This window comes from Malurus melanocephalus, unplaced genomic scaffold (genome assembly GCF_030028575.1).
Source record: "Malurus melanocephalus ecotype Western Australia unplaced genomic scaffold, MMel_1.1 scaffold_3, whole genome shotgun sequence".
Lineage (NCBI taxonomy): Eukaryota > Metazoa > Chordata > Aves > Passeriformes > Maluridae > Malurus > Malurus melanocephalus.
This window is the reverse complement of record NW_026623235.1, coordinates 6,880,370-6,892,681: the sequence shown is the minus strand read 5'-3', so window position 1 is coordinate 6,892,681 and position 12,312 is coordinate 6,880,370. Positions and strand designations below refer to the sequence as shown.

At 41.1% G+C, this 12,312-nt stretch overlaps 1 long non-coding RNA gene across 1 annotated transcript in view; it reads left to right on the top strand.

The window, feature by feature from the left end:
- The window catches only part of LOC130574365 (uncharacterized), a 12,499-nt gene extending 11,994 nt beyond the window's left edge, over nucleotides 1-505 (top strand). The window contains exon 3 of the long non-coding RNA XR_008965429.1: nucleotides 417-505. This is a non-coding gene — a long non-coding RNA (uncharacterized LOC130574365). The remainder of the gene's footprint in view (nucleotides 1-416) is intronic.
- The last annotated feature ends 11,807 nt before the right edge of the window (nucleotides 506-12,312 follow it).

Here is a 12,312-nt window from a genome sequence, read left to right as displayed (position 1 = left end):
GATGAAAAAATGGATTAATGAAAATATTTGACATTTGCATGATTTGACCCCCTGGCAATCTAACAACATACATGTGCACTTATGAAAACTTTCACCAAAGCACAGCCATTCCTGGTCCATGGATAACTCTTGTTCTTAAATGACCACTGGCACAGATAACTGCACTTTTTTCTTCCGTATTTGTAGACCCAAAGCAAAGCTTGTAGGGCCTGACCAAAGCTCCTGCTGACCTCACTGCCTGCAGATCACAGCCTTTTTATGGGGCTGCTCTTTAACAACTGAAATATAAGGGATTTGTTTACTTCCAGTTCCAATGTTTGTAGAAGTATGATCCATCCAAAATCCATCTTCAGTATCTCCCGGATAATTTTCTTTTTCCTGTGTTTTTGAATATCTTTCCACATCTTGTTTTGTAGACACCTGAAGAAACTCTGATGCATCTGCTTCCCCTATCATCTTGAAACAGCAAGAAAGTAGTTGTCTTTTCAGCCACCAGACAAATAAATTTCTGTGATACTTGAAAGTAGGTTTGTTTTTTTTTATTTCAACCCAAATTTGTCATTTTTATTTGTTCAGGGAAGCATTTATATTCCTCCTGAATAAAGATAGGCTATATAAATGTTCTGCAACACTGAGTATTCACAGACAGACCTTGCTTCAGGACAGCTTTTGTGCTGWCAGCTCATGAAGCAGCAGCAGCAGCAGCACTGAAGGTATGAAGATTCTGCCTTCTGAGCTTCTTCCAAGCACAATCTGGGTTGATAGTCACATCACATGCATGCTGTTTCAAAAGAATTCTGCTCAAGCAGAGCAAGGGGAGGCAAGCAGAAGCTCTCACACTCCCTCAATCTGGAGCCGACTGTGCCAATGTACCCCGGGCACAGCCATGGCCATCCTGGCTGAGTCCTTCATTCCCAAGGAAAATCACAGCTCCCTGCAGGACAGAGAAGGGAATTGGGGTGGTTCCTGCCAGGCCTCAGTGTAAAGGGAGCTGTAACCAGCAGAGCCCCTGGCCTCTTGGGTAATGACACAGCTCAGGTCACAGAGACAGATGCAGGCTTAGCAAAGAACCCATTTGCTTTATGAAATATTTTAGTGTGTTTTTCCCTTGGTAAGTTATAGTAAAAGCTGATACTATTACAAATGAGAGAGTTGAAGATACTATAAATCAGATAACAAACATACTTCTTAGCCTTATTTGTTTTTCTCTTTAAACCAATTTCATAACACTTAATTCTGTAGTAGAGCTCTCTCAATCAATGCTGGAACATGTAGAAAAATATAACTCAATTTCATGAAAGAGTCAGGATAAAGACAATCTGACAGGTGTCTAATCATTTTAAAGCCTTCCCATATACAATCACCCTCCTACTGTAGATGGGAATCTTGGGGGCAAGAGACAGTTGCTTCTGTCTTGTTCTTAGGTGTGAAAATCAGCAGAGGAATGTGAAAGACTTAGAAGATGCCATCGCAGAGCAATGAGTCTCAGCTTGCAAAGGRCACTCTAGTTAGGCAATGACAAATTCCTTCCCCTCATTAGAGACCAGCTCCTCAGKATCAGGAGCCTTGCCTGGAATGTGTCTTTGAGCTTCAAGGTCATTCTGATGATGGCAAAAAAGAGATCTTGATGGTCTAAGGCAAAATCCTGTGAAGCAGCTTTCACAGAGCCCAGAGGCCTCGAGTGAAKGAACGAGGAGCAGCCCACGAAGCTGTGAACTGTGCACAGTGAGGTCAGCTCCAGGGGCGAGCACAGAGAGACAGAGAAGGACTTGCCCACACCATTTCAAAATCTGTATCCAGGCAAAACAATGCTGCTTTGTCCAAAACAGGTCAAAAAGAAAGGAGAACATTTTGTGGCCCTTTCCAGTGGAAAGGATACATTGGGCAATGGTAGAAAGCAAGGAAACAGATTGAATTCCTGGGCTCTGTGGTACCACAGATCCTTGAAGTCTTGAAAATACAGTGGGATAAACATGGGAAATGAAAAAAATATAGAAAGAGTAAAAGAAACATTTTGATGCCACCCAACCTCATCACCCATGATTGACAGGAACATGGAAACTCAAAAAACTACCACTAAAAATGGCTTTCATTGATCTGTCCATTCCTCTGCATCCAGAGACAATGGGGAATTCAGAGCCACAAGTTGCAACTATGACAAAAAAAAAGSAAGGGAAAAGACAGGAGGGAGGATTAGTGTTGGTCTTGAAGTAGAACATCATCCCTACAGAAAAACATTAAAATAATTAAGAATTMATAGGAAACATTGTTGAAGAGACTCTTGGAAACTTTATTAGTTTTATCCTYAGGCCAAAGAATACAAGTCAGCTGAATTTAGGAAAATTAACTTTATTTATTTGCATGTAAGTGCCTAATTAATTGCCTATTACAAAAGTTATACCCTTGCTTCTAATAAAATAAGCTTTTGATTTCAATGTCAATGGTTGAACATTAGACTAGATAACCTAAATAATTCAGGGAAGACCTAAGTTCTGAAATGTTCCCCTCATCTTCTGAGATATCTTGGTCAAAAGAGGAAAATCCCAAATATCCCAGCTTCCATCTTAGCACATCACTTTTTACTGAGTGAAGCGTTTTGCTGGTAAAAAAAANGCTACAATAAATGCATATATAAGCAGAAACTGGAAACGTAAACAGGTGTGTGTTTCCTTCTTAGAGTCAGCATTAGTCCCAGACTGACTGCAATGCCCTTTAAAAATCATTGATCAGAGACTATTGTGTGAAGGWAGGTGCGGAGGCTTTCCTCCAAAACACTTCCTCATTAAAATGTCCTGAAGGAGAGATGAGTTACAAAAGTGTGTGTTTGTGTGTACGTGTGTCTGCACATGTGATTTCAGACTGGAGGCAGGAAGGAATGCTCTGCCACACGGGGAAATCTCTGTGTCCCAGATTATTGCAAATGGGGTGAAAAATTATAAAAATTAGCATGATGCCTGGTCCTATTTCTCAATTCCTCATGGAGCCCGGAGGCACAAACTATTCAGCAGCTGGGCTGGGAAAGAAAATTCCCCCTCCATGAAACATTACAGCACAGTTGAGCGCATTTACGGCTGCACAAAACTTTTCATGGCATCAGCTATTTTCTTTTGGGAAAGACAAAATACTTGAAAGCACAGCCCTGTTCTGCTGCTGCAATTTTCTAAGGAAATTTTCTCTTTTGCCTGAAAGAATAGCCAGTCATGAATATGCATGTGTATGTAGGCACTGGGTGAGCCAGGATAGCGGAGTGCCTTTCCCAGGGATCGTGCCCAGGACATCCCAGAGGAGCTGCCCAATTCCAGTGCCCACCAGTCCAGCTCCCAGGGCACAAACTGATGGCCTGCTGGAATTGATCTGAGCAAATGTACCTAAGCACAGTGCAGGAGTGTATTGCACAAAAAGAAACAATTTTGACGCTGTTTTAAATTTCTTCCAACCCTCTACCACAAAAATCATGAGCAGGAAACTGGATAAAAAGAAACAAAATGCAGGAAGATTTAACATCTGCAAAGCAGGAGTGAGGGCTGTTTTGTTTGATTGCTGTCATTACTTTATCACTTCTGAAATTATGTTGCCTGTGTGGGATGTGATAGAATAAAAATATATTATCTTTTATATATCTATATGTATTTATTTATATAAATATATTCTAATATGTGGTAATATAGAAATAGATTTATTTGTTTTTCACCTTGCCTTATCCTGAGGTCAGAGTGATTCCAGAGCTGCTGGATAACAAGAAGACAGTTCTCTGCCAGGCTGTGTTGAGGCTGTCAGTAGGGGGATCATAAATGCTACAGCCCCTTGCATGGTCTACAGAGAATCAGAGAATATCCAAGAACATTTTAACAGAAAGTGTGCAGCAGGGAAAAACAGGCATCATGGGGGGCAGAAGAGGAACAAGAACCTTTCCAAGATGATGATAATTCTGGGGTTTTCCAGCATGCACCAAGGTCTCAGAAATGTGTTTGAAAACTGAATTTGTCGTGCTCTTCCTCATCCTAATGGCACAGGTTGGGAGTTTACAGGGTTTGTCTTACAACCATAGTATGACCCTAGCTCAAACCCATTGATTGGTGAYRCCACAAAATCCCATGCTGAAGCAGRGAGTTATATRTAAGATTAGGATGGTGAAYTGGTGATAAAGAGATTTTCAACTTTTTTTTACACAACTCAAGAAATTAATTTATGGAGGCAGGTACTGAGCATTTGCATAAAATAGGTTCCCGATATGCCTCAACACATTGCTTCAAATTTTAGAAGCTGGTTTTGAGTCAACATTTTTCAAAACAGCTCCTTGAACTGACCTTTGATTTCTAAGAACTCAGCTCTTGTTCTATTATCACCAGAGTCAGGTGTGTAGAAGCCAACCCCAAAGGGATTTTTTTGAGATTCCTAGCCCTAAAGTGAGCCAACCCATGGATGTCAGTTGGCCAAAGAAAATTTTATCTGCATCAGCATGTGAACAAGACAACAGATACCTCTTCCCTAGCCCATGGGATTTACAAGATGTGGAATGGAATGTTACATTATTGAACATTACATGAACTGATTTTTTTTTTTATATTCAGCATATTTTTTCTCTTTAAGTGGAATCCACACAATTAGAAKTGCAGCCATCATGCTCCCAGGAATAAGAAAACCTGAGAAACATGGAAAAGGGTTTATCTTATTTGCTTCAGAAGGAGTGCTTCAAGATTCTAATTGATAAATGTCATCCTCCTGACTGAAACCAACAGTCATGTCCATTACCAATGTCTGTGTGGGTAGAGAAAAGTACTGGAAAAGGCAGAAGCTTAAAAACACAGCAGAGCAGAGAACTCAGCCTGCCTGACAAGTTGGACAAGTGACCACTTGTAGAGCTTTGTCTACCTTTGAGAGAAAACAGAGSTCTATCCAGAAATGAACCATTTTTGTGAGCACAAGGACCATCCAGACAAGTTACCYTTCTTTCTTGCAATTCCCGCCTCTTACTCTTGACAGGTAAAACATATAATAGTTGGAAGTGTTCAGATGTCTGCTCTGGGCCTTGAAAGATGTTTAGGCAATTTGAATTAACCTGACTTTCACCAATGTGTCTTCTTCTGCTGAAGACACTTTTTTTTTTATAATGTCTAGGGAAGAGAGTGAAGATGTCAGACTCTCAGTCCAGACCTACCAATTCAAACTCCTTGTTCAGGAATTCTTTTTTTTTTTTTTTTTTTTCCTGAGTCAGTACTCAGATCTCAGAGCTTTCCAGACCCATTCAAGTGGGACCCTGTCCTTTGTCAGTGGTTTTGACTTGAAAAGCACCTGAATTTAGACTGCATTTTTGAGACATCTATCCTCCAGCCACAGAATCCTTAGTAACAATCTTCCTTAGAAATGTTTATGACAACTGTTACTGTGTTGTAAAACTGATGCAGAAGAAATACTCAAAACATTTTCTAATATTGATGGTTTGGTATTCTTTCCAAATAAGCAGCTCCGGAGATGCTAAAAGCAGGATTCATCAGACTGGAGGTGATTCTTTCCAGTCTAAGCATCTACATTTATGTCCACTGCCTAAGCAGCTTTCAGTCAGTCATGAGTTACTTGATATAATTTAGGGTGTATTTTCAAAGTAAAATACACTCTCCATCTGATCTACTGAATCATATCCTAAACGTCATTGACTTTATTGACTGGATCTCTACTGAATTTTGGAGGAGCTTAGACACTTCATCCACACACATATGTATTGTAGACACCTAAAATTAGCAGATAAAAATCCCACCTTAGTGTCTCACCTTCACTATTGCACAATAGAAAGGATAATTTCCAGACAAATATTTTTTATACTGAAGGGTAAAGCTTGTAATTTGGATTCTTGTTATTRAACTCTAAAATCCAAATGTCCATCATTCCTTGCACTCAGATACACTTAACTCATTCCCAGAACTATTGCATCCCATACTCTGRTTTGCCTTCTCTATATATTGTTGGTTGCAGCTTTAAGAGGAAATCTGGTCCTTCCCTGAAGAGATATTTTTCAGCACTACAAATTCAACTGGGATTAACCAAAGTTCTTTGGACWTTTTGAGAGATGCTCATGCAAGCACTGGTTCTCTTTCTTCTTCTCTGTTTTCAAAGAAGTTGGCACTGCTTTATCTCACATACCCACAGGAAACAAAGCGAGGGGAAAAGCTCCCAAACACTGTGATGAGTTCCCCCTWCAAAGAATACTAAAGTCAACATCACACTTTGATCCTCACAGGCAGTCAGAAGTGTTTTGGAAATATCTCGTTATTCAAATATTTAAGAACTTACTGTGAAGATCTGCAGCAGGTGACATAATTTAGAGGCTGTAGAACTCTGTTCCATAATAAAACATACTGCTGCCCTTTTACTTAGCTGCACCAGATTTTGCTCTCGGAGCAAAGTCAAAGGACCCCTCACCCTGGGATAACCCTGGCAAATGGAACAGAATTAAAAGGCTGTGAAATAGAGTAAATCACAGCCACAGCAACCATTTAATTTTAGCAGAGCTACTCCAGGTTCCCAGCAGTCTAACTAATTGCTTGGCCTTGTTCCACTTTCCCTAAAGACTGAAGCATACATTTTTTTTCTATTAAATATTAACAGGATCCTTTGTATCACTTGTCAGAAGATGCTTAGCAAACTGAACATCCTTCTGCAGCCTCTTTGCAGCCCATTCCCAACTTCAGCTCTAGGCTTTGTCCTAACCCCAATTGTGAGTCGAAGCTTTGACTCAATCTTAGCCCAAGATCCTCAGCTATGGTCCAGATGGAAAAGTTCCATCAGAGACTTCTCTGTGCAGTCTGCCCYTTTTTTTGGCAGCCCCCTGCAGCCTCAATTTGACTGAAGCTGATTTTTATTCAGGACAAAACTAGAAGGTGTAAAGTGGAAAACAGGAACAGAAGAATGCACCCAAGAGTAAGGTGACCAAAGCAAGACAGACAAATACCAGCAAATGTGAGTGGTAGCTGAGAAGAATAACTATGGATAACAGCAAAAATGCAGTGTCCTAAAAGCTGTTCTCCATCYGCTTCCATGCTTTTCAACCCATTTAGATTTAATAGGTGACATTCCCGGCCATGTCCTTCAAATCTCACAAGTTTATTGTTGTTTGTACGCTGTAGCTTCAATTCTCAAAGGCTCTGTGCCTGACAGGGGAAGAAATGTATGTAAATCAGATTTTCCCGGTATTGCCCCGGCCAGCCGGAGGCTGTGCAACTTCCACTCAGAAATGTGACAGATCAGAAAACTTGTCAGGGACACTTTGGGGCCAAAACGGTAGCAATCGAGTGGAGGACACTGAGACACAACAAGTGTGACACGAAAATCTTTTGAGCTGTGGCTAAAAAGGGCAGGGCTCAGCCTCTGCTTGCGCTGGGTAMAAATCCCAAACTCGCGGGAGAGAGGCAGATTGTAAAGTCATTTGGTGCCCTCTAATGGCGAGGATGCTTTTAACCAAAATGTTCCCATGAACGCACTTTAACCCCGAAACAGCCACTGCTGCTGCTGACAAGCTCAGTTCAGGGGGCATTGTCCTATTTTCAAGCATTAGTTTAGTTGGTTCTCTTGACTAATAGGATCTCTCTCTCTCTCGCACTTGCTAATTAATATTATTTATAATCTGGGATTTGTAGAGGCTGAAACATTTTGTGAATTCAAATATGTTAGATACTACTAAGCTTTATGAGGACTATGAAGACACAGCCACCCCCTCAGCTCTGCCMCACCAGGAATGATGTCTGACCTGTCTGAACTGCCAGAAAACTCTGCTGGTGCCATGGTGGGGACATGCATGCTTCACCTGCAGTGACCAAAATAAGTGCATAACCTCTGCATGCCTTTTGTGCAGATGAATTTGATGAACTATGGAATATATTTCTTAAAGATTCGGAATTTAGTAGAGTACAACGAGCAGTTTAGTGTTCCCTGTAATCAGTCAACCATTCTGGAGCCAGATCATGAGTGTTAACCTGAAAGAGAAGCATCACTAACGGCAGATCAGGTCAAATTGCCTAGAAAAAAAAGGAGAACTAGGGAGAAAAATAACTATTTATATAAATGTAGGTTTTTCATTTTTCTGCTGYTCTCTCACTCCAAGCTGGTGGTGTTGTCTCCAACAATTCTCTCAGCCCTATTAAGGTATCCTGAAGGTTTTTATAAGGTACATGCCCACGGAGCAATGCAGGAAGCTGCAAGTTGTGTGCCCCGGAAGAACAGAAACTGACTGTCATTTGTTCACATGTTGGTTAAAATCAATAAACCTTGGAAGAGCTGTGGAAGAAGTGTAAGATGCAAAGTATCTGGGTGATAACATAACGRTGTAATTCAGCCAAGATAAATCTAAAGTAATGAACATAAACAAAGCAAAACACAACTCTATCTAGATAGAGTGATAGCCTCTAAATCAGATTTTACCACTGAGAAAAGTGATCTTGTAGTCATTGTTCATGCATCAACGCTGAAAAAAAGCGAATTGAATCACTGAAAAAAAAGCAGATTAAACAAAATATCATCATAACATTAGGTTCAAATTCTTTGGTGTGTGTAGAGCTGTCTTTGGTATTCTCTGCTGAACAACTGACAGTAGAAGAAGAAAGCATGCAGGCAACCACTGCAGAAATGATCAGCAACATAGAATAGCTCTTTACAAGAAACAATTGAATAGTCAAAGACACATAGAACCATGGAAAATGTGAAAAAAAAAAAAAAAACAGCTGAGAGGGACTCTCTGCTGGCTTTCATAGAACAAGAAATTGAGGGACCAACTGCTTTTTACACACTGGTTTAAAAGCAAAAAGTGATCCTTTTTCTCATAYGCCCCACCCCCACTAAATGTTGAAATTATTTGCCACAGGGTTCTGTGAAGGGTTAAAGGTGAGCTGGTCCTATGCCTTGAGAGTGGATTGATCAAGATTGACAGAAGCACAATAAACCTTGAGTTCAGGGATTTACTGTCACCCRTGGTGGAAGCTGGAAGGAGGAAGAGAGAAATTGTTCATAGAGGCAAGGGAAAGAGAAGGCAGTCAGGAGTTTGACTTAGAGACCTACAGCTCTGCAGGTCTTTCAGATTTTGTCTGCCTTTGTACTGCTGAATGTGAGAAAAAGAGCATGAGAGAGTAACCTGTGGATGAAGCAATAAGGAAGGTCTTCTGTCTCTCCTGAGGCTTAATCAGGTATTTAACTCTTTTCTTGAAAATCATGAGGCAGAGGAAAAGCAGATRCACTTGTAATGTTTATTTGGGCATTTACCAATAATATAAAAGCGTGGCATTGCTCAAAATGTTTGATGYTGAAGCCTTTCCCTAGACTATTCCAGTATTAAAACAGTTTAAAGCTAAGAGATGTCATTTCTTCTCATCTGGCATCCAAAGACTGCTTTTTCTTCCCAGGTGCCTTTGAATTTTGTCTACTGATTTCTCTTCAGCTTCTATCTGTCTCCTAGAAAGATAATCAATTTGGATAGGAGGGTATCAAGGTTTGGCAGATCAAATGATCTTCAGCTCATTCCCACAGTAAATCTCAGTATGAAAAACATTTAGCAAATTATCATTTGAATTCATCTTGTGTTTTCACACAAACTGAATCCTTGGAATGCCGTTTTCTACAAAATAAAATTCCAAACCTGGTGTTTTTTTCTCTAGAGAGGAACAGGGACAGAAAGCTCTTTGCTGTGCAATGTTGCTCTCRTCCCCTTGCCTCTACACCAGTTAATGCTCCCCCTGACTGAGCCCTTYAGAAGGATGCTCTGCCAGGACTCTCAAACTCCTTTTGGATAAAATAAGGAAAGAAAACTCTTCAAGTTCTTGAGTCTGTCAAGAAAAGCATAATTCTTCAGATTTCAAATAACATTTATGTGGTTCCTTTCTGCCTTGTCTCACAAYACTCTTTTTAAAATCCTGACAAATTGAATGATTGCAGGTTCCCTGTAGCAGCAGAAAATGCACCAGAGGCAAAATGCTTCTACTCCCACTCCAACATTTTTGTACTATACAATTACACCAGGGCTTCAGGCCTTATTTCTTGCCCAATACCCTCTCCTTCTTCCCCATTTTTTTTTTTTTTTTTCTAGAGAGCCTGCTGTGGAGGATATGGATCTAGTTTGGCAACTCTTACCCAAAGAGTCTGATCCTAGATGACACAACTATTGTGAAAGCAAATTACTGCACAGTAGTTCATCAGATTCATAACTTCAAAAAAAAAAAAATCAATATACAAGCTGGAAAGTATCCCAGAGGAGAGATTAATTTACAGGGCACTGAGTCTTGGTACACTTGCATGGGATTTACATTTAACCTCTGACCCAGCTGAAGGCTATGGAGGGACCATGCACAAAAGCAGCGTTTTAGTTCCTGACCCATATAATTTATATCCCAAATGAWCATCTGTTATCTGCAGGCACCATAAATTACAATTCAAAGTTGGAGAGAAGTTCTTGGTGTCACAAAGGAGCGCCCTCCCAAGAGGGTCACTTAGATAAAAGCACCACTAAGGTGATGGTGCCCTTCAAAGAGCTTTCTGTCCATGGATCAGCGCTGTGACTACATTGTGCTACTGCTGCAAAGAGACTTGGAGCTTTAGAGCTGAGAAAAGCTTCATCGTGGTTCCACACCCTCAGGCATGTGAAAACCAAGTGCTTCAGCACCTTCCAGGATTAGACTGATAAAGATGAGAAGAAAAATACATACTGGAATAATGAGCTGTTAAATACCAGATAAATACTGTAAGCAGAGGCATTTTCTTGTGTGATTGAATTGATATTCCTGGAGAATAGCTACCTATACTCTCTTTGCTGTTATACACTTGCACAAATGGTTAGTATTTCAGAAGGTAAAAAATAATATCCCTGCATAGCTCTCCTGCATGTCAAAGAGCTTTTTCTTCAGGGTCTCTTACCTTAGTCTGCTTGCATCTATACCTCTGCATCCATCATCTACAAGCACCTTACCAAAACCACAGAATCACAGAGTTACTTAGCTTGGAAAAGATCATAAAATCCAACCTTTGACTGATCACCACTKTGTCRRCTGGACCATGGCACTGAGTGCCAGTCAATTGTGGAACACCTCCAGGGATGGTGTCCTGGTTCTGGCCAGGACAGGGCTCATTTTTGCRGTAGMCAGAAAGGGCATGGCCAGGCCCCAGAGGCTGTTCTACATCACCTCATGTCATGCGTGGGGTCACTTTCAGTGGGATGGGGTGAAGCCAGGGGTCAGGGTAGCCCTGGGTTCTGCATGATGAATACTCGTGAATCATTCATCTGTCTTGTACACTCTGTTATGAATATTGTGCTCTTACTCTTTGTTTTCTTTTTTCATTTGATGTGCCCATTAAACTGCTTCAATCTCAAGTTGTGATCTTTACCTTTTGTGCCTCTGGTTCTCCACCCCATCCCACYTCAGAGGGAGCAGGAGGCAGGAGCGGGGGAAGAGTTTCAGTGGGAACACTGAATTGGGGAATACCATTCCTAAACCAGGAGAAATGGTGATTCCACCACTTCCATTAATCCATTCCACTGCTTAAAAATCCTTTCTGGGAAGAAATTTCTGCTGATGTCCCAGYCTGAACCTGCCCTGGTGCAACTTGAGGCCATGTTGTCTTGTCCTGTCACTTATTGCCTGAGGGAAGAAACCAACCCCACCTGGCAACAGCCTCCTTTCAGAGAGTTGTAGAGAATTATGTGCTGTCCCCTGAGCCTCCTTTTCTCCAGGCTGAACACCCTCAGCTCCCTCAGCTGCTCCTCAAAGGACTTGTGCTCCAGACCCTTCCCCAGCTCCATTGTCCTTCTCTGGATACACTCCAACCACCTCAGTGTCTTTCCTGTACAAGGAGCCAAAAATTGAACACAGGATATGAGGTGCAGCTTCACCACTGCTGAGTATTGCAATCACCTCCCAAAAAAATTACAATGTTTCATTAAGAGCCCCTTTCGGGAGTTCATTATGACTCACAATAATGAAGATTTTGGGTTTGTGAGAAGGTGAAGAATCAGACAAGGACTATGACAATTAAGATCCAACCAGAGCAGTTCCCCAAAGACCAGAGTAATCTCACCCCTCTGCAGTTACTAATCACARGAGAGAACTGGCAAAAGTCAATGTTTCAGAAAGTTACCACAAAGACAGTTTCCCTTCTGGAAAATCCTATTGATCTGAGTCGGGATGGAAACAATGTAACAGCAAAAGCAGAACATGCAGTGAGATCCCTCCCGTTATTCAAACAAAAACTCAGGGTGTGCAGCCTTCTGTACAGAGACCTCAGTGCTGTTTCAGACAAGGATCTTTCAAGGTCCCCTAATGAAAGGGGAAACATCCTGAA